General features: G+C 35.3%; 1 pseudogene; it reads left to right on the plus strand.

Annotated features, from left to right (window-relative positions):
* The first annotated feature begins 5,911 nt into the window (after nucleotides 1-5,911).
* LOC113711242 (L-type lectin-domain containing receptor kinase IX.1-like) lies at nucleotides 5,912-18,868 on the plus strand (annotated as a pseudogene).
* The last annotated feature ends 5,102 nt before the right edge of the window (nucleotides 18,869-23,970 follow it).

Consider the following 23,970-nt stretch of genomic DNA (forward strand, 5'->3'; position numbering starts at 1 on the left):
TAGTTACGTAGGAGTGAAAAATTTAGTAGATAAGATGTGGATAAATGATGGTGGATATTGGAAAGGTATATTTGGCAAAACAAATAATGACACCTTTTTTTACACCAAACTCTGCTCATGCTTTATATATACTAGTGTTAAGGGCACACCTAATGTGTGTGCAATTAGAGAATAAATAAAATGAACTAATTTTGTATAAATTTTATTTCATACTAAAAAATTTTATAAAATTTTCGTGAAAAACTTTGGTTTATATATTTATAGTAATTTGGTAGTTATAATATTTAGGGCAATTATGAGTTATAATGGCAAAATGTGATTGGGTGCTTAGCGTAAAATTTAATTTTTATAAGGATAAAATTGGAAGTTCAAAAGATTAAAAAATTGACACAAACTGTCATTGCTCAAGCATTATATAAGTTTAATCCATATGAGGCCAGATCATCACAACAGTTTTTTGAGTAGAGGTTTAGGGTGATCATCTAAAAAGTTTAATCCATCTGAGACCAGATCATCACAACAATTTTTTCTTTTTTTCCCTCCCCTCATCTAGTTAAGTAATTGCGTTTTAAAACAAAAGGAGAAAAAGTAAAAGAAAGGGCAATAAACTGTGGTGGTCCACAAATTTTCAACTTTGCGCATTTTTAGTCCTCCAATAAATAAGTGCGTAAATGTAGTCCTCCAATTAAAAAAATTGTATATTCGTAGTGCATCCGTCCAATGTGACTGTTAAGATGGACGGAAAAGACCTCACGGACTACTCACATGACATTTATTGGGGGCAATCTCATCAGTATGGTACAAAAAACAAGAAAGCCCCTCGAAAGCTTCAAACGTCTGATGCACTTTGAACTTCTTCTTCACCAGCCTCTGCAAAAACCCTAAAATACTCCTTCCAGTCATGAGATTTACAACAGGAAAAAAGATCGGTCAGGTTTGAAGTCTACCCAGAAGAACAATAGAATGGAAAATTAGGGGAAGGGGCATCGACTTCGACCCCCAGTTAGTATACAGTATATGCGCTTAAAGTGTACAAAGTTCTGCAAAAATTTTCAACAATTTATGGATGTGTGTGTTATAGTGATTGCTAATGACATAGGAAGTTTTATTTTGGTTGTGCGGTTGAATATGAGGGTGTTTTGTCTGAAATGTGAGAAGAAAGTGGTCTCATATATGGGTTTTTAGGTAGCGCTCACTGTCTATAAATAAGCACCAGTGATCCTGAAGCATATTAAAAACATTACTGGGCCATGGCTATTTTGTCTTGTTGAGCTAGCTTAATTATTTAATTTCTATTGTTGATTAGTTTAGTATATTTTATTTTAATTGTGCCTGTTGACCTAGGTTTGGGATTAAGGTTTTTTATACGAAATTAATGAGTTAATTAATTAGTTACCAAATTAATGATTACTCACAATTGTTAATGTAGATGCAGGATCTGAATGGTCTCCTATAAGAATGCATCACGAGGGAAAGATTCGTTGGGAAAGTTACATAAGTTATGTTGGTGGTTATGTGGACCATGTAGACTTATGTGATTGTGAACGGATGTCAATTCATGAACTGAATGAAATGGTAGAGAAACTAGGTCATATTGAGGAAATCATAATGTATTACTATCTTGAACCAACCAAAGATCTTAATAGTGGGTTAAGGAAATTGTGTACAGATGCTGATATAAACAAATTTTGTACTGGGCTTATGAATACAAAGTGATGGAGGCTTACTGTAACCACTTAACAATTGAAGAAAGTGATCAAGTGTTGATGGAGTTTGGTAGGGGTAATTCAGAGGCGCAGAAGACATGTGGTGTGGTAATCGAAGAACTAAATAATGAAAGTAGGGTGGTTGCAGAACCTTGTTTTGAAGTGGTATGTAGTGAAATAGGGCCATCACAGTCAACTTGGCAAACTATTGACAATGGCACAAGTACTTCAGCAAAACCATTAAGGGAGAATGAGGCAACAGTTGAAAATGCAAGGAATGAACAAAGCACTACACATGAGGGGCCTACAAAGACAAAAGGAGATATTGACGGTGAAGTTCAATCTGAATCAGATGTTAAAGTAAAGAGGTTTCCTTGGGATGTTGATTATTGTAGAGATGAACAGCTTCTTTATAATCTCATTAGAGAAGGAGACCAACCGCAAGTGAATACAAGAGGTGAACAGTAGCATGATACACCTGAGTCCTCTCGGCAGGCTAGAAACAAGAATTAGAAGTCTAAAAACCAATTAGAAGCTGACCAATGTTCAGTAGAGAATGAAAATAACAACCAACATCCACAACAACCCTCAGTTCTGGAGAAAACCAACAATCGGCAACCATAGCAGCCAAAATTAAGGAAGAAACAAGTAAGGAGAAGAAGAGAGAAACCTGTAGATAAAATTTCACATCCTGGGGGGCAGACAAATGCATTGGATGAAGACCATGTAGTTGATCAGTTAAGCAATGATTACGGATCATCAGATAAAGATAGGGACCAGTTTGAAGGGAGATACAAGAGATTTGTATGGGATAAATTCATGATAGACCCCAGATTTGAATTAGGGATGAAATTTGAGTCAAAGCAACAATTTAAGGCAGCAGTGACCGAATATGATATCAAAAAAGATACACCAGTCCAGACATGCAAAAATGATCATCAAACTTGAATGTTGGATCCCTTTTGACTGCTATGTTGGCTTTTATCCAATTGTAAATGAATGAATATAACAGGGCATTTTATTAGTTATTTATGTTTCTGTTATTTTTAGCATTCATTAAATTGTTCCCATTCTACTGTCATCTTCATGTGGCTGCCAGCCTGCCACAACAATTTCAAAGCTACACTAGTTCAAATCAAACTTCATTCCATTACTTCCATTCTTCCAAAAGTATAAAGTACAATTCAACTTCATATTCGTTAACCTAGCTAACACTACAAAAGGCCAACACAATATGGCAGGATTACAACACAATTTTTACATGAACACAATAAACCAGATTACTCCATCATCATCTTGAGGAACACAATTTTCACATGAACACATTTTTCATAGAGCTCCTTCAATTTGCAGCATTCCAGAAGTCCATCTTTCATCTCGATGCTAAACCACCATTAATAAGATTAAAACCCAAGAGAGTACCAGTAGCCTTACAAGCCACCTCCTAATATGCTTTTGCCTCGCCAATTTTTATTCTAGATTCTTCACTTTCACCTTCAACTTTGCAACTTTTGACTCCAATTTGCTCAATAAATCTTGCAATTCATCCCTTTGTTGCTCAGTTGCATTCACCCTTCTTAGAAGATCGGGTATCACCTCAATTGACCGATGACACATTTCTCCGCCGATCCAATCCCAAAACTCGTAGCCCCCCATTTGCGCATACTGCAACCTTCTGCCAGGATTCCGAGATGTCCACGAAGTCACCATCTTTGTCGATTTACCGTAGGGGCACACAGAGAGAGTTGGAGTGTTCAATCTCCTCATTTTCAGCTCAATTGAGAGCCTCTCAATCTACTGCTACCAGTCCTACAAGCTTCGGATGTCAATTGGAGTGAAGAAGGAGAAGAAAGAGATTTAAGGTAAGTCTCAATAAATGTTATGTGAGCAGTCTGTGATCTGTTTTCCGTATATCTTAACAGCCAGATTAGACGGATGGACTAGGAATACACAATTTTTTTAATTGGAGGACTACATTTACGCACTTATTAGTTAGAGGACTAAAAGTGCGCAAAGTTGAAAGTTTGAGAACCACCGCGATTTTTGCCCTAAAAGAAATGTAATTCCTTTTTTTGGATAAAAGCTATACATATAATGCCTAATGGGACTTATGGGATTGCATCATTTTCTGAACTACCAACTTTTGCATGGCAAACCACAGCATCCTAATGGCTAAAAATCCTGCGGGATTTTTGTGGCTACAACTTACAAGAGAAATCATTTTCAGTTACTTCTGTCTAATTTTCCAAAAAAAAAATTTATCCATGTTCGATGAAAGAAATCAACTACACTAATTTTCTTTTATAAGTTTTAGAACTTAGTATATAACTAGTATTTATAATTTTCTATTATAAATATGAATAATATGCAAGAATATTATTAATCAATTATGGGTAAAATATAAAAAAAAAAAAAATCTTCTGTGGTAAACCTAATACACAAAAAAGTCCCCCTTGGTTTCAAAATATACAACACGACACCCCGTACTTTGAACTAAATTGTAAAGGTGACGGAATCTATTAAACTGAATGGAAATGACTTATTGGAACATAACAAAAAATTGTATACCAAATTTTTAACAAATATACATGTTCTACCCCTTAACCCTCAATTCTCTCTATCTAGAAAATAAAACAAATGATTTTTTGAGCTGTCTTTTGCTTAATTATATCAGGGCATTTTTGTCATTTCATTTATTTCCGTTAAGTTTAACGGATTCCGCCACCTTTATAATTTAGTTCAAAGTACGGGGCGTCGTATTGTATATTTTGAAATCACGAGGAGCTTTTCTGTGTATTAAGTTTACCACAGAGGGTTTTTTTTGTTTTTTACCCATCAATTATTTATACATTGCATCAATTCATAACTGGCAGGAAAAACTATTCCGTGCATTAGAATTGCCAAAATTTTCATTAATATGCCAAACTTTATTTTTTATTAACCACCCACCTGATCAAAAATAAAAAATCAAATTCAGTAAATTTGTCGACAATGGATGGCTATTATTAGCACAAGCAAATTTTTGAGTTATTAACACAACAACAATAATAATTTTTAGAATTTTACGCTAGGCATTTTGAATCAAGTGGGATGTGGTTAATTATACTTCATTAATTATCTTGACAAAATTGGATAAAGGCAATGTTGGTCAGCAGTGGATTGCTCTTTGAGCATTTCTCTTTCTTTTGCCTTTCCCCAAGTTTTCTTCATTCTTGTTCACCTTCTTCTCTCTCTCTCTCTCTCTCTCTCTCTCTCTCTCTCTCTCTCTCTCTCTCTCTCTCTCTCTCTCTCTCTCTCGGTAATTTACAACTATTAATAGTAATAGGATTTCAACTTGCTTTTAGCTCAAAAAGAGAAAAGAAAAAAACCTTGCTTTGAGCAAAATTCTCAAGTATTGTTCTTAAGATTTTCTTTTCTATTTAAATTAATTTCCCAAATTTAATCCTAGTGAGACCCACTCAACACAACAATTGTTTTCTTTCTTTCCCTCCAACTTGAATATTTCCGTTTTGACAAAACTATCCTCGTCTTCTCATTTATTCTTTTTTCTGCCCCGTTGGTCATGTATTTTTTGACTTCAGGACCTCCTTCATTTACAATCAGCCAAGAGCGATCTTCTTCAAGTCTTCATAGCTCTGCTTCTTCTCTCGCATCCCTCTGTTTCTACTCCTAAGCCTTTACAGTCGAATATGGCCACTAATTTCAATAATTTTGCTTTCTTGATTCCCTGCTTCCTTGGACAAACAAAACTTTAACATAGTAATTCTGCTCAATTACTCGAATTATTAAAACACTACTTAAATATGTAATTCTACGCTTCTAGAGAATATTCGAGCATGATTAATGTTCGATTAAAATACTAAGAAGATTCATAGAAAATTATCTTTGTTTGTTAGAAGACGGAATTTATATTAATGGCGAACTTCACCTATCCTTTTACTTATTCTTATTGTATTCTGTTAACTCTTATTGACTTAAAGCCGGCAATGGATCATCAATTCATCATTCACCAGCAATTCAAGTCATTGTTTATATTTTATTCCATTTCTTGGTAGGTTCTTACAGAGGTAAAAGGTACTCCAAGAAAAAGTTAGGAAGTTGAAACTTGTGTTGCTAAGATCTTGACTAATTAAAACTTCATAGTATCATCATTATGATCATGGACGTTTATAGACAGCAGTCTAGCACCTAATATTGATCCTTCTTTGTAGTTAAACATCTCCGCTCATACTTTAGAGTGAATCATGGCCACCGAATTCAATAGTTAAACAAAATCTGAGTGTTTTCTGGAGTTATGGATCAAGTCCTAACTCTAGCCTCTCTTCAGATAGATTTGAAGGAGATTCTTCGTCAATGGGCTATAATTGGATTTTCAGCTGCCAGAGTTCAGTATGTTGAAAGACACACACTCGAATCATGGGAATTCAGTTCAAACCTTGATATTACAAAGACAAGCGGGAGAAAAGCAAAGGAAATTGGGTTAATTGTAGGCTTGACAGCAGCTGGAGCAATCTTACTTGCAGGTGGAGTAATAGCAATTGTAGTTTTAAGGAGAAAAATACAATCTGCAAAGGGGAACCCAGAGATGGCTGCCAACTTGACAAGTTCTATTAACGATGATTTTGAAAGGGGGACGGGACCAAAAAAGTTTTCTTGCAAAGATCTTGCTTCAGCTACTAATAACTTCTCAAACGAGAGAAAGTTGGGTGAGGGAGGATTTGGAGAGGTTTATGAAGGTCAATTCATTGATTTGAATAAGTAGTCTGAGGTGGAGTAAAGATCACAAGTAGTCTGAGGCGGAGTAAAGATCACAAGTAGTCTGAGGCATCGAAATTTGGTCCAGCTTATCGGCTGGTGCCATGATCAAAATGAGTTCTTGCTTGTCTATGAATTCATGCCAAATGGAAGCCTGGATAGTCGTCTATTTGGCAGGAAAAATCTTCTGAGTTGGAGCGTGAGATACAAAATAGCAATTGGGCTGGCATCTGCTTTGCTGTATCTTCATGAAGAATGGGAACAATGTGTGATACACAAGGATATCAAATCAAGTAACGTAATGCTAGATTCAAATTTTAATGCCAAGCTTGGAGATTTTGGCTTGGCTAGACTTATGGACCATGAACTAAGCCACAAACAACAGGTTTGGCTGGAACGTTTGGCTACTTAGCCCCTGAATATGTAAGCACAGGCAGGCCTAGCAAGGAGTCCGACTCCGATGTACATAGTATTTTAACATGGGCTCAACTGATTGTATAAATGTTTACCTCAATAGAAGTATCTTTGTGTCTAGTCATGGCTCAACATTCTGTTAGGATCCTGATGGTTTGTTGCTATGACATGTATGACTCGTTAGAGGTTGAAATTGAAGGGGAAAAATTGACAATCGAGGAGAGTAACTATAGAACTAGATGCCATTGCTAAATCAACAGTAAGACATGGTAATTACTAATAGCTAATTAACATATTTTTTATGCTCAATTATGCTCTTTCTTCTGTCAACATAGAAAGAAAAGTTTTTAGGAAATTTCATATTTCACTCCTTATGTACGTTAACATAGACTTGGGCCCTAGTACTGTGAAAGTTTGATTCAACAAATATGTGCACATTTTTTAAAAGATTTTTTTATTAATATGTGCACATTTTAAGATGCACATACATGTAAGTACTCGATTAATCACTCCATGTTTTCAATTTCAAATCAAATCGTGGCTGGAGTTATTGGGACCAATTTAGTACTTAATTAATATTTTAGGATGCACATAGATGTAAGTACTTGATTAATCGCTACACGTCTTGCTTTTATTATTATAGTGGGAGTTATTCCATATATTGCCTAATGTAAAATAGATAGTGAATTTGTTTCTACCTTTTGTTGAATCTTTTTTCACAATGTGATAGATAATTTGGTAAGTTAATGATTTTTTTCATGATGTAAAATATGATTAACCTTAGAAAGGATGAACACCACTACATTAAGGAGCGTCTCCCACAAATTCTGCAATACAAAGAAGGAGGAACAACGTGTATTGTAATAACAAAAAATCAGAAAAAAAAAAACACAAATGAAGAACAAAATCTTTGAAAAAACTAAGGAAGCTGATATACCGAAAAACACGTGCCAACAATACTGATAAACGCCTCTATTTGTTTAGCATTTGACATTTCTTTCCACTTCAACCCACAAAATAGCACATAACCTATTACTACCGCCAATGTCGAGAAATTTCTAAATTTATGATGAAATTTAAAATTTTTCTACAAATGGGGCTTTTTGAGTGTAGCATTCCGTCTAAGTGATGTTCGCATTTGCAAAATGTGAGCTCACTAAGTTCACATTTCGCAAATGCGATTTATTATTGAATTTCTGATTTTGCAAAAATTAAAAAAAATTTTACTTCAAACCTCGCATTTGTTACCTTGTCAAAAGGTTAGGCAGCCCCACATTTGACAAATGCGAGGTCAGCACTGCATATGCGAGATTTGAAACCTTTTAATGTTTTAATATTAATAAATTCAAGCTCATTAGAAAGCTTCTTTCACTGGACAATAGCATCTTCTTCCGTCACTGGCATTTCAGCATCTTCTTCCGTCATTGGACAATAACATCAGAAAGCTTACCTTATTCACCGAAAGATGGCTGTAGCTTCAACATTTTCCGGTCTCCGTTTTGCAGCTTTCCGGGGATTCAAGTTTCTGGCTAGAGCTTCCGAAATGACCAGAGTTGGACTCCTTCCCTCCAACAGCTGCACTCTTGATGAATGCTGCTACTTCCGAGGATTTCAATGACGGATTTGGGATGCAATTTCCCCTCAATTTGTATTTCCCAATTTTGTCGTTTATTAGGATTTTCTGGTTAAATGAGTCAAAGAAAGGACTGAGGTTGAAGGAGCTGAGTTTCGTTTTTGACCGACAGACAAAGGGCCTCGCATTTCTTAAATGCAAGGTCTATTTAAAAAAAATGCTACCTGGCTTTTTGTTAGCTCGCATTTGCTGAATGCGAGCTAAGCTAGTTCGCATTCAGCAATTGCGAACCACCTGATTTTAGAAATCACCCTACAAATAGTCTCTCTTGTAGAAAAACTTTTTTTTCATAATAATTTAAGAATTTCCTCCGCCAATGTCACAAGAAGAAGTATACTTGGTGGCACAATAGCATATTCAATACTCAGCCAAGCAAGACATGGGATAGAGTCAAAGTTTGCAGGAGGCAGATAAGGGAGGCGGAGAGGATGTTGGAGGAGGGAAGAAAGTTGTTGGAGGACCAGACAGGTACATTAAGGGTAAGGGAAAGGGAAAGGGTGGTGTAGACACCAAATCTTTCCCAAAAATTTTGTAAATTTTTATTATTTCTTTTTTTAGATCATTGTTTAAATAATCATTTTTATTTTTATTTTTGCAGGAAAAAGCTGAAAAGAAAAGAAGGAAAAACAGGAAATGAAAAATACGGTTTTGCAAAAAAAAAAAAAAAACTGTCTTCTGCATTTTTTTTGTACCAGCAAAGGAACCAGCACAGGAATGTTGCAGCTGCAAATTTTATCCATTTCCACTCTTTTTTTTTTTTGCATTTTTCTTTCCCTTCAAGCCCCCCAGTACAAGGCCACCTAACCTTAATCCGAATCATTAAGAATCTTCCGGAATCAAAGCCATCTAATGTCTCTAAAATTGCAGCAAAATCTGGTTTTTTTGGGAACCATTGATACGAGGGTTCAGCAACCCTTGTTTCATATAAAAAGGCTTCAAAAACTTAGCATTGGGGTAAGAAAACAAGTAGAGAGCGGTGGGGGGAAAGGAAAAACAGCAAAAAAGAGAGAAAACAGAGAGAGAAGAAGAAGAAAAAAGATCAAAAAATTTTGAGCCAGGGTTGAGCGTCCTACCTCCTTCATGAACAAAACCCGATCTCAATTTTAGTCCTTTAGGTGTGTTCTTTATTTCTGCACAATCTATGGTAGTAAAGGGACAAATTTCATTCATACAACTTTCAGACAAAACGTCTTTAAGATCATCAAATCCGGGCTTGAAGTCTCAGCATTGTAAGCTCTTGAAGCCAGTTTCCAAGAAACTTTCAACTTCATCTTTCTGCTCTTAGATCCATCTTTCTTTGAGGTTTACTGCATTTACTCATTTCCTTGTCAAAGGTGGTTCCTTTTTACTCATTTCCTCTTCATATTAGTCTAAATCCTCACCCAATACGTTAAAATTTTTCTTACACTTGTGCTTGTTTTTTCTTCTCTTGATGTTTTTCTTCCTTTTATGAACCACTAGTTCAGGTTTCTATTGTAATCTTGAGTAGAATATAATATTTAGATAATAAGATTGTGTGTTAATGATGAGGTTTGCATGACCTTATATATTTTGAATCTGAATCTTCTTAGGAAATAATTTGAGAACGTTTGCGGTGCTTGAAGAGTTGTAGAAGAAAATTGCCGAAAGAACAGGCTTCGAAGCTTGCATGGATAAAATCTGGAAAATTACAATCCGACCCTCATTTTTCATATAATTGTATTATGGCCCAAAATCTGGAAAAATTGAACCAATTTTGCCCATCTTAAGTTTTAATCCTCTTTTTCATGTTTTAAATGTGTTTTTGAGCAAATTATTCCTGGATTTTAACACATAGTGAGGCCTTAATAATTTTTGGAAAGATTTATTGTCTTGTTGGGTTTAGTAAATAGTTTAAGAATTTGGGTAATGTTATTTGGTTGGCCTTTAGAGTGTGGGTTTGTTTTTATTTTCTTTGGGTTTTAATGTGGGCTTGAGAGGCCAAAACCCCAAACTTTTCAGTTGGGTTTGTTTGGATTGGAAGTTGGGCTGACCCCTAAACTTTATAATAATTATAATTTGACCCCAAAAACTTGTCTTAATTTTTGCAATTAAGTCCCTAACAGTTTTAATTTCTTAAATACAAGTTACTTTTCTTCTTTAATTGTTAATTATACTTCATTTAAGTGTTTTTATTGGTAGATTTCATGATTATTTCCATTTCTTTATAATTAAATTGGTGTCTTGATTATTTTGTTGATTTTGAAGCATAAATATGACAAATTTCACCCCATTTTGTTGATTTTGTTTATGTGCTCCAATGTGTTTTTTATGTGTAATTGCATGTTTTAAGTGCTTTTAATTACTCATTTTATTCATTTTAAGTAACAATTTTGAGAGGCATTTAAATGCCAATTTGTAATAGATAGATGTTCAAGACATGTATTTAACTAGACTATATAATAGATATATTTTAATTTTGTCAAAAATGTAATAGTTAGATGAATGTAATAGTTAGGTTATTATTTTTTCATATTCCCCCTTAAATTGTAGTTAGGATCCCAAATGTAATAGTTAGGTCTTTATGTGCGTTTCTTTGCTTGCATGCTTGTGTGCTTATGTGTTTATTTGCTTTCTTTAGGATCTTTGCATCTAGATATCATGTCTACGTGTTATGTGTTCTATGTGCTTTACGTGTTTACTAACTTTAATTATGTTTTATATGATTTATTTAGGGGCAAAAAACCTCAGCGGCCACTAAACTATTTGTCAGATCATGTTTTGGCCATCAAACTATTTTTCGTCAATAATTGGCCACTAAACAACTTAATCAGTAAATCCGTGACCATTTAGTCGATAATTGCTCTTAATCTGTGAAATTAGCAGTACACGTGGCAAAATACGAGGATAATTTTATCTAACAACTATGCGACCGTATTCTCCTTTTAATTTCTTTCCTCAAACAATCACCGAATGGAAAATTATATGGAGGAAAAAATAGGGACTCAATTGGGAGCCCCAAATCTTCAGCCACAAATCCAAGAAGCCGAAGAAGAAGACAAGAATGTCTGAGGCGCTCTGCTAAACCTAGATGCTTCTGCAAATTAACAGCAACGATGAAGACCTCATGGATAAATTGGAACCTAGCAAGAAGATATGTGGTCTGCCCAGGAGAGGTAAGATTTTTTCTGGAAATGATGCCTTTACCAGAAGAAGAGTGAGCTCTGAAAGCCATCTTGCGGAGAAGCTCCCAGCCTTCGTGTGGGTTAAGAAATCTCATCCGGTGAATGAATCCTTTGTCGTCGGCTGATGAAGAAGCAATCTTGTCTGCAACTCCGACATCCCGAGTGGTGAGCAGCACTCTGCTGGAGGTTGGTTTTTGAGACAAATGTGCAATGCGGAGGCACTCCCAAGCATCGGCAGAGCAGACATCATCCAAAACAATCAAGAATCTCTTGGACTGCAGGAACTGGTAAAGCTTCTGAGCCAAGTCAAAATCTGAAAATGGGGCCATATCATCCTTGGCTCGGCAGACATGTTGCAGCAGTAAATCTTCCAAAAATTTTCTGGTGCGGAAGTCCTTCCCCACCATAGCCCAAGCAAAGCAATCAAAATGGCGGCCACTTAAAACCTCCCATCTTGCTTTACTGTCTAATCCACTAAAAATTACCCGGCACTTTTTCCACGTGTACTGCTAATTTCACAGATTAAGAGCAATTATCGACTAAATGGTCACGGATTTACTGATTAAGATGTTTAGTGGCCAATTATTGACGAAAAATAGTTTGATGGCCAAAACATGATCTGACAAATAGTTTAGTGGCCGCTGAGGTTTTTTACCCTTTATTTAGTTCTAATAAATGCATGAAGTCACCACACTAGTCCAATGCTAGTTGTGGCCTTGTTCCCCGATTTCTCACTAGTCCAACGCTAGTGAGGACTTATAGAAATGGGTTAATCTAATGCAAGACCCTTCAGATCGTTTTTGCACTAGATTCACATTTTTTGCGTGACATTCATTGCATTTCATACATGTTTTTCATTTTTAAGCCATTTTCTCATCTTACATGATATTTCTTCGATATATTATCTGCTTACCCCTATGTGCATGAAACATAACATTTAGACTTGCATTCTATTTAAGAAAATAGAAATAGGCTAATCCATTTGCTTGATTAAGTTAGGAGAGTCACTTTTTAAATATGGGAAATGAACGAGTGTGCCTTCTTAACCTTAGCACGCTCTCATCCCCTTTATAAAAAGGAAAATTGAGTAACAAATCTTAATTCTCCGTACCCGTTATATTGCATTCCTCTCTTTTAGATCATGTATATTTATATATTATAATTTTTCTTTTCTTCTAGTCTCATCTTTTGCATATTCGTGACATCTTCTAAGAATCATTCTAGGCATTACAATTAATGTGATTTGTACCAATTAAACTTTGAAGAGATATTTCGACCCTCTCGATATCCTTTAGATCTAGATTTGCAGCAATGTAGAAACATTCAAATGTGATAAGTTTTATAGATTACATTAGAAAAATTTTCGACTAAATCTCGCAACTAACCTTGGTTAGGTTGAAAGGGTGCCTTAAGTTTGATCCTATCGAATCTTTGCCTCCTCTTTCTTCAACCGTGACTCCCGAACCCTCTTCTCTTGTTTTCAAAGATTTGGAGTCGTCTAAAAAGGATTTTATCTATTTTTTATTAAAAATATATTTTTAGATGACTTGTTACACATAAATTCAATATCAAGTGGCGACTCTTTTTTTTTCTTAAAAACTCTTTTTAAACTATTATTTTGGACCCAAATCGTCGCACTTTTTAAGTCCCATTTTAAGCCCTCTTTTTTCTTTTATTTTTCAAAAACTCATTTTTTTAATTCATTCAAAATTAATCAAAAATTCTTTTTTTCTAACGCCATAAATTTTAGTATTTATTTTCAAAAAATGGGGCACGATAGGTGGAATGGATAAAGGGAAGGAAAGAGGGGGTAGGGCTGAGAAATGGTTTGAGGTGGGGAGGAGATTGGTGGAAAAAGAGCGGGCGACTAAGGAAAGCAAAAGGGTGGTGGTGGGGGGTGGAACGGAGAAGGGGAAGGATACAGAGAGCACGGCTGCAGAGGGAGGCACAGAGAAGGTTGGAGGCAGGGAGTTTGTTGGTGGAGGAGTGGAGAAAGATGGGATAGGACGTCGGCATCTTTTGGCTTTTTCAAATGCGTCAAAAAGAAACAAAAAAATTAGGAAAGCGTTACATATCGAGACACAGCAAACCAATTTTTTTTTAATGCAATGGCAGAATTAGTGTATTGAGACTACTGCCTGTCAAAAACTTTTTAACAATCTATTAATTCATACAAGTAGGTGGGACATAGTGAATTTCTCTTTTATTTTCTTTTTTGAAGCAAATCGCGGTTGCCTTTTATACTCTTTTTAACTCATTTCTTCTTGGTCGACTTAACTCCTCTCGATTTTATCAATTGTATATTCAACTTACTCTAACATATTATCCTTACCTTTACAAAATTAGTAAGATTAAAATGAGATCAATGGTCATTATCTTTTGTTTTGTAAACCATGGCGAGATTATTATGTGTTTGCCAATCACCTATCTACCTATTTATCTATAATTAGTTTCTTTACCAATGACAATACATAAATTAAATGGTGGGTACAGGTCGAATACCCGTCCCGCAAGATACATATTTAACATGGTAATTTGTGTGTTAACAAAAGCCCATTCAAAATAAATAGTTGTCAAAACATTTGCTCCAGATACATAAAAATAATTGCAAATGAGCTTAAACAAACAAATGTTCATGACTTCATTCATGGTGCGTATAGACAATTATATTATAGGACATGACATCAATTTAAAGGGAAGTAGGTTATTTGAGATAAATCTTGCTTGTTGTTTCAATATCATTAGAAAGTCTAGAGCTACTTTCAAAAAGAGAAAAGGTAAAAATTTGATAAGCTTAATGGTAATAAATAAATAAATAAAACACACACAGAGATTTAAATCGAAAGAACATAACCACTTATTTATTTCTATTTTGCTTTCCCTCTTAGTAGTATACAACAAAAGAAGGGTTCTTGCAAAGATGGCGGAAATGTTAGTTGCCACTAACCTCAGAGATGACATAGTAGAGGAGGCATAGGCACAGAGCTGTATGTAGCCTGAAAGCAACAAGGCATAGCTATGTCTTTCTTGCTTTGCTATTACCTCTAGTAGAGATGCTCCACGCAGATAGTGTAATTAATCTACTAGTGACCATTTTAGCCCCTGGTTGTAATTCTAGAGTTTGCACTTTGTAGCAAATATTGACATTAAGCATAAGAAATATTAAGGCGGTAACTATACTTTAACATGTTTCAGTTTTTTCAAATTAAGTCATCTAGAAAATATTTGAAAAACCAGCGTGAAGTAATTTAACGCTAATCGAATGGATCATTTGATTTTTGTAATGTTCTGGCACTTCACTCATTATTCTTCTCATGGTCAACCATTCCAATGACTCTTTTTTTTTTTATTAAAGATTGAATAGGAGAAAAATTGGTTTTGTTCACTTGCTTGGTGACTGGTGAGCTTATCGAGTTTGAAACATAACCCTTTTCTAGATTCGTCTTCCTTCATTTGAATCTTGTAACTTTTACATTAGTGAAGTTAAATGATGAATGGAGTTCAATTCCGTCAAATTAAGTTGAGTTATTAGTATTATTGTTAGCTATTGTGACTTGTGGCATTCCAAGGGTTTTGTTAACCCTAAAATTAGCCTATGTCAATTAAGTACTTTTAGTCGGTTACATTAAATTAATGCAACTCCTCATATGCTTTCTTGTGGATAGGGCTACCTCAAATTATCTAAGTTGTCATGAACATCAACTAAAGACTACCCTTTTTTTTTAATCCTTGGGAAGGTCATAGACCCTTACAAAGAAACCAAGCGGGGTGTAGCAACTCCATTACATCTAAGGCAAGTAGGGACCTCAGAGAACTTTGTGGAACTTCAAATCTTGTAACACCTGCCTGCATTTGAAGACTCATCTTGGGTAGATTGTCAGTGTACGAATTGCTCTCCCTCTATGGAAGGACCAATCTGCATTCCCAATCTCTGTATAGCCTATCTTGCACCATTCTGATTAAGTTGTAGTGGGGGCTTTCCTTAATCAAATGAATTCCTACTTTAGAATCAGATTCTACCAATATCTTCTTTGCACCCTTTTCCCATGCTAAATCTAGCCCATGAATTATTGACCAGAGCTCTGCCACTATGTGACTGGCCGTTTCAATATTCACAAGAAAACCACCTAGCCAACAACCCAGCTCATCTCTCAGTAGACCACCTGCTCGCTTTACCAAGGTTCCCTATCGCCTGATAAGTGAATATTTAACGTAAATTTTGTACGAATTTGGCATGAATTTTTGGTATGTTTTGAGAAGATTAAAGCCATATTTGAACTCTTTTGGTGATAATTGCTTAAATATTGTTTAAGGGTTAAGAAATTGATAAATGAGTGGATTAATGCGTTAATTTTGTGAAATTGTGAAGGTAATTGATGTATGAAATTCATGCACAAGTTGAAAGAAATGTCAGGGTCATCCAGAGGACAAAGTACACAAGAAATTGGGAGCAAAAATGTAGAAAAAAGGAAGAAGTGAAAAACTGGAAAATTGCTCAACACAGATCCGAGCTCGGATCCGTGTGTACAAGAGGGATCCGACCCCTCGTCTGTACTTCTGGCGGAGTGTATCCGAGGTCAGGACGATCCGACCTCGGATCCATCATGGGAAGTCCTCGGATCCTATAATCCGAGCTCGGATCCATTTTTCAGCCCTCGGATCCGTGGCTCGGATCTGTCTCTCTCTTCAGCAAGTGGCACAGCCGTTTTTCTTTACCTTTATCACAACTTTTCCAGCTATTTTGAGGGACAGAAATCGGTGGCACATGCTTCTGCAATAAAAGAGAAGACCAAATGAGTGTGGACAAAAGGAAACATCATATCTTTGACTTCTTTTTACAAAATCTGAGTGGAGGAAATTATGAAGTGAGAGGAATGGAATTTCTACCACCTTTTATGCAGAAACACAGGGGAGAAGCCTGCATTACCATACGTAGCTAGTTTTCCTTCTTGCAACAAGTTTTCTCTCTAGTTAAGAGTTCTTAGAGAAGCATTTGGTTTTTCACTTGTAACCATCTTGTACAAGAACATAGCAGGAATTGGAGAGCTTTACCTTCAATTGGCTAAGCTTTCTTTTACCTTTCTTATACTTGTACTTCATGATGTTTTGCATTAATAAACTTGTGAGTTTGATTGTTAAATCATTCATGAGTAGCTAATTTTCTATATCTAGGGAGTAGATGAAACTTATGGCTAAATAATATGAATTGAAGGTGATGTACACTTGTTAGATCTTTTATTAACTTGTCTACTTGTGTAGCTGTGATTACTTGTTGTTGATTGATCACCAATAGCTTGTTATTAGCTGTTATTATTCAATGAGGATTGGTAATAACAATGGATACACATGAGTAGAACTTGAGTTGTATGTTCATGAAAATAGAGATACACTTAGGTGGATTATTTAGCATTTCATGAAATAAAACAGAGTAGTAGTAGTATTTCACCATGAAAATAGGGAAATCTAGATTGCTCTAGGCCATTTCATCATGAAAATGAGACTTGGTAATTTTGGAAATGAATCTCTGGTTAAACAAGAATAATAGCAAGAAGTAAATCCATTAATTTGTGTGTTTATTGCCATAAGTGGAATCTACATCCCTAGAATCTTCCTTAAGTGAATTTTCGCTATTTGCATTTAGCATTTGTTAAACTAGATTTCTAAATCAGGTTTGTAGATTACAGCATTATATTTTCTCTGCTCAAATTAATTGTAAGTCTAAATAATAGAGAAAATAAGGGCTTAGTAATTGTTTAAATTGCTCCTCGTGGGATCGACCCGATACACATCTTGTACCACAATTGCGACCTGTATACTTGCAGTCCAACGGGTGTAAATTCGAAATTAAACTTGTATTGATAGTAAAAATCCCGTCACCACCCCATCTACATTCAACTTTATCCAACCCGTGAGTACTTTTCAGTGGTTGTGTAGAAGTTATCAAGAATCTAAGCAGGGAAAAAGGCAGTATGTAACTAAAGTGAAGGTCATAGTAGTTTGAGAAATCGAATTTAGTCCAGCTCATGGGGTGGTGCCATGATCAAAATGAGTTCTTGCTTTTCTGTGAATTCAAGCCAAATGGAAGCCTAGATTCTCATCTATTTGGCAGGAAAATCTTCTGAGCTGGAGTGTGAGATACAATAGCAATTGGGTTGGCATCTACTTTGCTGTATCTTCTTGAAGAATGGGAACAATGTGTGATACACCGGGATATCAAATCAAGTAACGTAATGCTAGATTTTTTTTTTATTTCTATTTGGAGGGTACGTAATGCTAGATTCAAATTTTAATGCCAAGCTTGGAGATTTTGGCTTGGCTAGACTTGTGGACCTTGAACTGGGACCACAAACGACCGGCTTGGCTGGAACGTTTGGCTACTTAGCCTTTGAATATGTAAGCACAGGCAGGCCTAGCAAGGAGTCCGATGTATATAGCTCTGGGGTGATTGCTTTAGAAATTGCCAGTGGAAGGAAGTCAACCGATCCAATGTCAGACACATGAGAAATCCAAAACAGGACTCCTGGAATGGGTTTGGGACTTGTATGGATCACCGAAACTTTCATCAGCTATGGACAGGAGGTTAAAAAAGGATCTTGATCTTAAACAAGCTGAGTGTTTGTTGATAGTAGGCTTGTGATGTGCTCATCCAGACCGCAGTCTAAGGCCATTCATAAAACAGGTTCAAGCCCTCAGTTTTGAGGCAACACTTCCTAAGCTTCCACCCAAAGTGCCAGTGTCAATCTATGATGTTCCAATTATTAGTTCTTCAGCGGAGCCTTTAATAACTTGCACAAGCCCTTTTCAGCCAAGATTTGATGCCCGATTGCATGCTTTTTTTTTGTTCTTCATTTTCCGTTGCTCTGTTTCACTAATTTTTTTTCTCCCGAATGGGTATATTCAACTTGGTATACTTGTGGCCTTTTTGTTTTGTCCGCCATTGATGCGTCATTCTTGGGTCGATGTGACTTGGTTTCTTGGTTGTGTTTTTTGGGGTTGCATGGTGGGTGAATATTGATGCTTGGTACTTGGTAGTAGTAGTTATGTTGTCATTTATCAACTGATTAGTTCTCGTCTCCCTCCCTGAACCCGCCCATGAGAACCCTTCCGACGGTGGTGGAACCACTAACGGCAAAGGCCGTTCTTCTTTTGCAAAGAGTTTAAAGGTGGATTTGGTGAAGCTTACCACCTTCCAGGGCAGCGGTGGCGGAGAACTATGAGTGGTCACAGGGCTGAGGAGTAGTGGCGCCACCACCGCTACTGCTTCTCTGAGCAATGAGAAGAAAGGAAGAGCAGAATTTTTGGTATTACACTGCAAGAGGTCGAGAGGATTTCTTGGCTACTTCTGGTTGTATACCACCTCATAGCCCTCCTTACATATTTCTACTAATTCTTGAACTTCTTGAACTTATGTTTTACTGTATAATCTTTGGGACATAGGTATGCAATTTTTTGAGAAAGAGTAAATAATTTTTATCCAATTGAGTTTTGGGTCCTCCTCAACGATTTTGATCTTCTATTTTTTCCTTTGCTTGGTTCGGTGCAGTTTTTAATTTATTATATTTTAATTCTTCAATTTTGGTTTCTTGGGAGGGCTATTTGATTCGGTTTTGCTATTATGGGCTGCATCATATCCTAGTTTATCAAAGGAACCGGGCTGTGCAAGCACAGCCTCAGCCCACTTATAAAATTCTAGCTAAAATTCATCACATTATAATTTGCTTTCAAATGAAAAGCAATAATAATTATCAAAAAATGAGTCTAAAAAATAAAGTTTGTTTTTAGTGGAATGTTCCAAAAGTTTGTTCCAACTTGCTTATCCTGATTCAGTAGAGATTTATCTTGCAGTATTGCATAGACAATATCTTGCTGTATTATATAAACAAATAATAGCAAAGAATTCAAAAATCAAATACATGAGAATTGAGAAATGCAAAATCAGTTCAATGTTAACATAAATGATATATGCTTCATAAAGCTCAAATATCATGTTATTATAATTACAAATACATGAAATTTCACTACTATTTCTTTCTCAAACAAGACACCATCACATAAAAACTTCCATCTTACAAATTCACAACAAAACTTGCAAGAAATTCGAACGGGAGGCTTTTCAATACATAAAAAGGGTACAAAAATTCAATACTAAAGAATTACTAAAAAAAGTGCAAGATTCAATTATACATTGAAAAGGAACTATAACACCATAATTGCAAAATACAAATTTTGCATTTAGATTTAAAACAAACCTCACAAAAGGAGATTCAGCTTGCAAAACTAAAATAATGGAAGGTTAATGAATATCAAGGATATCAAACTAAAATAAAAATATGCACCATGGTAATAGGATAAATAGGCAAAAAAAAAAGAAAAATGATAAAGGCTAAATAAAATACAGTTAACGAAAAAAAACTTAAATCCATATTTGGTAACGTTAAATGGGAAAAAAATAGGAACATACCAGACAGTAGGAGTAGTGGTGGCAAAAGATCTATTGCCTATGTTTCTCTTAAAAAATAGAGATGATTATAATCATGATTTTTGAACAAAGGAAGAAAAGAAACATCCATTCTCGTACAAGAAAAAAATACATTCAATTAATTTTAGAGGAAAAAGGAAAAGATGCATCGATTGAGTGGAAGAAGGAAATGCGGAGAAAAATTTGGATGAAGGAAAAAAAGAAGGGGAAAAGCAAAATATTGGATTAAAGAGTTAAATTGATGGAGGAAGAAGTGACAGTAAAAATCAGTTGATTGTTGCAATACTGTTATGAAACAATTAAATGGGAGTGAATGTCCATTAAACTCTCCTATGTTTATTAAGCTTATTTATTTCTATTGAATACGTCCAAAGATAAAAGAATATGGATGACAGTTTGATATCCCTATACAATTAATTTGTAACCCCTTAGTGTATCTATAAATAGAGGTGCATTCTTGATCGTTTTTGAGTGAATAGAAGAAATAATAGTTCTATACTTTATTGGCATCTCTCTATTTTGTTTTATCCCACATCTTGTTATTTCATTAATTTTATAACACGTTATCAGCACGAGACTTTATTTCTGAGCAATTGTGAATCACAAGACTCTATCGAGATTCTGCCAATATCGAATCAACAATGGGGTATTTTCCCGAACAACTTTTGACTACATATTGAGGTAAATTTCTAACTTATAAATCTATTTCAATTTCTTATGGTTAACCTTACAAAACAAGAATTCGTAACTCTTGATATTTCTGAAAAAAATTATTTATCATGAGTATTGGATGTTGAAATACATCTTGAAGCAATGGGTCTTGGTAATACTATTGTTGAAAAAAATGAATCGTCAAACTAAGACCGTGCCAAAGCTATGATTTTCCTTCGTCATCATTTAGATGAAAGATTAAAAATAGAGTATCTTACTGTTAAAAATTCTCTTGTCCTTTGGAGAGATTTGGAAGAAAGATTCGACCACCTGAAGTTGGTCGTTCTTCCAAAAGCCCGATATGATTGGCTTCACTTACGGCTACAAGATTTTAAATCTGTCAACGAATATAATTCAGTCATGTTCAAAATTACTTCTCAATTATCATTATGTGGTGAAAAAATCACCGATGAAAATATGTTGGAAAAAATATTTTCTACTTTTCATGTCTTTAACATGCTCCTGCAGCAGCAACATCGAGAGAAGGGATTTAAAAAATATTCTGAACTCATTGTATGTCTTCTCTTGGCTGAACAAAATAATGAATTATTGCTGAAAAACCATGATCCCCGACCGACTGGTACAAGTCCATTCCCTGAAGCGAATGCGACTCAATTTCAAAATTCTAGTCGAGGTCGTGGACGTGATCGTAGAAGTGGCCGTGGAGAAGGCCATGGATGTGATCGTAGTAGATTTGTGCCCCGTGAAAATTATAACCGTGGCAAACAATAAAATATTCCCCAAAAGAGGAATAATAACTATGATCAGAAAAATGGAGAAAAGAAAGTTTATGAAGAAAAATGCTATCGGTGTGGCATGGAAGGTCATTGGTCCCGTACCTGTCGTACGATTGACCACCTTGTTGACCTTTATCAAGCATTTTTTAAAAAGAAAGACAAAAATGTCGAGACAAATTTTATCGACCAAAAGAATGATTTTAATGATGGGGATGATGTTGATATGACACACCTCAATGTAACTAATTTCTTTAAACATCCTGAAGATGTCAACAAATACCCTATGATTGTTTAGATATTTTATGATACTTTATATCTTTCATGTAATTTTCTTTCTATTTAATATTTATTTTTGCATCTTTATTAATATTTATTTTTGTTTGAAATTTTCTTCCTGAAGAAGAAATGGATGTCAAATATTTGGGATTAAATAATAATGATGATGACATTTGTCTCATTGATAGTGCTACTACGCACACTATATTGAAAAATAAAAAATATTTTTCAAATAGAAGAGACAAGTGTTAATACCATCAGTGGTAGTGCAAAATTGATTGAAGGTTCCGGAAGAGCCATTCTATTTCTCCCTGAAGGAACTAAAATTGTCATAAATAATACACCACTCTCTCCCAAGTCTCAAAGAAATTTGTTGAGTTTTAGAGATATTTGCCAAAATGGATATCACATCGAAACAATTAATGAGATAAATGGTGAATTTTTATTAATTACAAATACCATTTCTGGAAAGAAATGTGTATTAGAAAAATTACCTTCACTTTCTTATGGTTTAGATTATGCACAAATTAGTGCAGTTGAAATTCATCATCTAGTAGACCAGAAGTCTATTCATCCCAATGATTTTATAATTTGGCATGATCGTCTCGAACATCCTGGATCTATAATGATGAGACGAATAATCGAGAATTCGCATGGCCACTTATTGAAAAATCAAAAGGTATTAAAAGCAAATGAATTCTCCTGTGTTGCTTGCTCCCAAGAAAAATTAATTATTAGACCATCACAAGTTAAAGTTGGGACTGAATCGCCTACATTTCTAGAACGAATTCATGGTGATATATGTGGACCTGTAGATCCACCATGTGGACCATTTCGATGTTTTATGGTGCTAATTGATGTATCAACTAGATGGTCACATGTATGTTTATTATCTACTCGCAACCTGGCGTTTGCAAGATTGCTCGCTCAAATAATTAAGTTACGAGCACAATTTCCAGATTATCCAATAAAGAAAATTTGTCTAGATAATGTTGGTGAATATTCGTCACATGCTTTTGATGAGTATTGCATGTCCATTGGAATAACTGTTGAACATCCTGTAGCCTATGTGCACACATAAAATGGTCTAGCCGAGTCATTTATTAAAAGGTTTCAATTAATTGCTAGACCATTGTTGATGAAGTCTAAACTTCCTTCATCTGCTTGGGGACATGCAATATTACATGCAACAACACTTGTGAGAATTAGGCCGACAAGTTATCATATTTATTCTCCCCTACAATTGACTTTTGGTTATGAGCCAAATATTTCACATTTATGAATATTTGGTTGTGCAGTTTATGTTCCAATTGCACCGCCCCAACGTCGTAAATTGGGTCCCCAAAAAAGATTGGGAATATATGTCGGGTATGAATCACCTTCTATAGTTAAGTATATTGAGTCATTGACAGATGATTTATTTACTGCAAGATTTGCAAATTGTCATTTTGATGAATCACATTTCCCGACATTAGGGGGAGGAAAAAGATCAACCGAAAAAGGAAATCATTTGAGAAAATTTCATTGGATTTCTTGGATTCTCGTACAAAAGAATGTGAACTAGAAGTTCAAAAGATCATACATTTGTAAAATATTGCAAATCAATTGCCGGATGCATTTAGTGACTCCAGAAGAGTCACAAGATCACATATTCCTGCTGAAAATGCTCTGATTAAAATAAATGTCCCTGAAGGACAAATCACAAGTGCTAATGAATCTAAAGCACGCCTGAAACGTGGGAGACCTCTTGGGTCCAAAGACAAAAATCCTAGAAAGAAAAAAGAATCAAATTAATCCATAATTAGTGACAAAATTCAACCTCCTGAAGAGGTTGCTCTCGAAGAGCCAACTCCTGAAGAGAATGAAATTATAGAAAATTCAATAAATTTTGTCACTACAAGAAAAAGTTGGAACCGAAGAGAAATAATTGTTGATGGTACTTTTGCATATAATGTAGCACTTGATATTATAGTAGAGGACGAGAATCATGAGCCTACATCGGTTGATGAATGTCGACGTAGAAATGACTGGTCAAAATGGAAAGATGCGATAAAATCTGAATTAGATTCACTGGTTAAAAGGCAAGTTTTTGGACCTGTAGTTCAAACACTTGAAG

Source organism: Coffea arabica, chromosome 10e (genome assembly GCF_036785885.1).
Source record: "Coffea arabica cultivar ET-39 chromosome 10e, Coffea Arabica ET-39 HiFi, whole genome shotgun sequence".
NCBI lineage: Eukaryota > Viridiplantae > Streptophyta > Magnoliopsida > Gentianales > Rubiaceae > Coffea > Coffea arabica.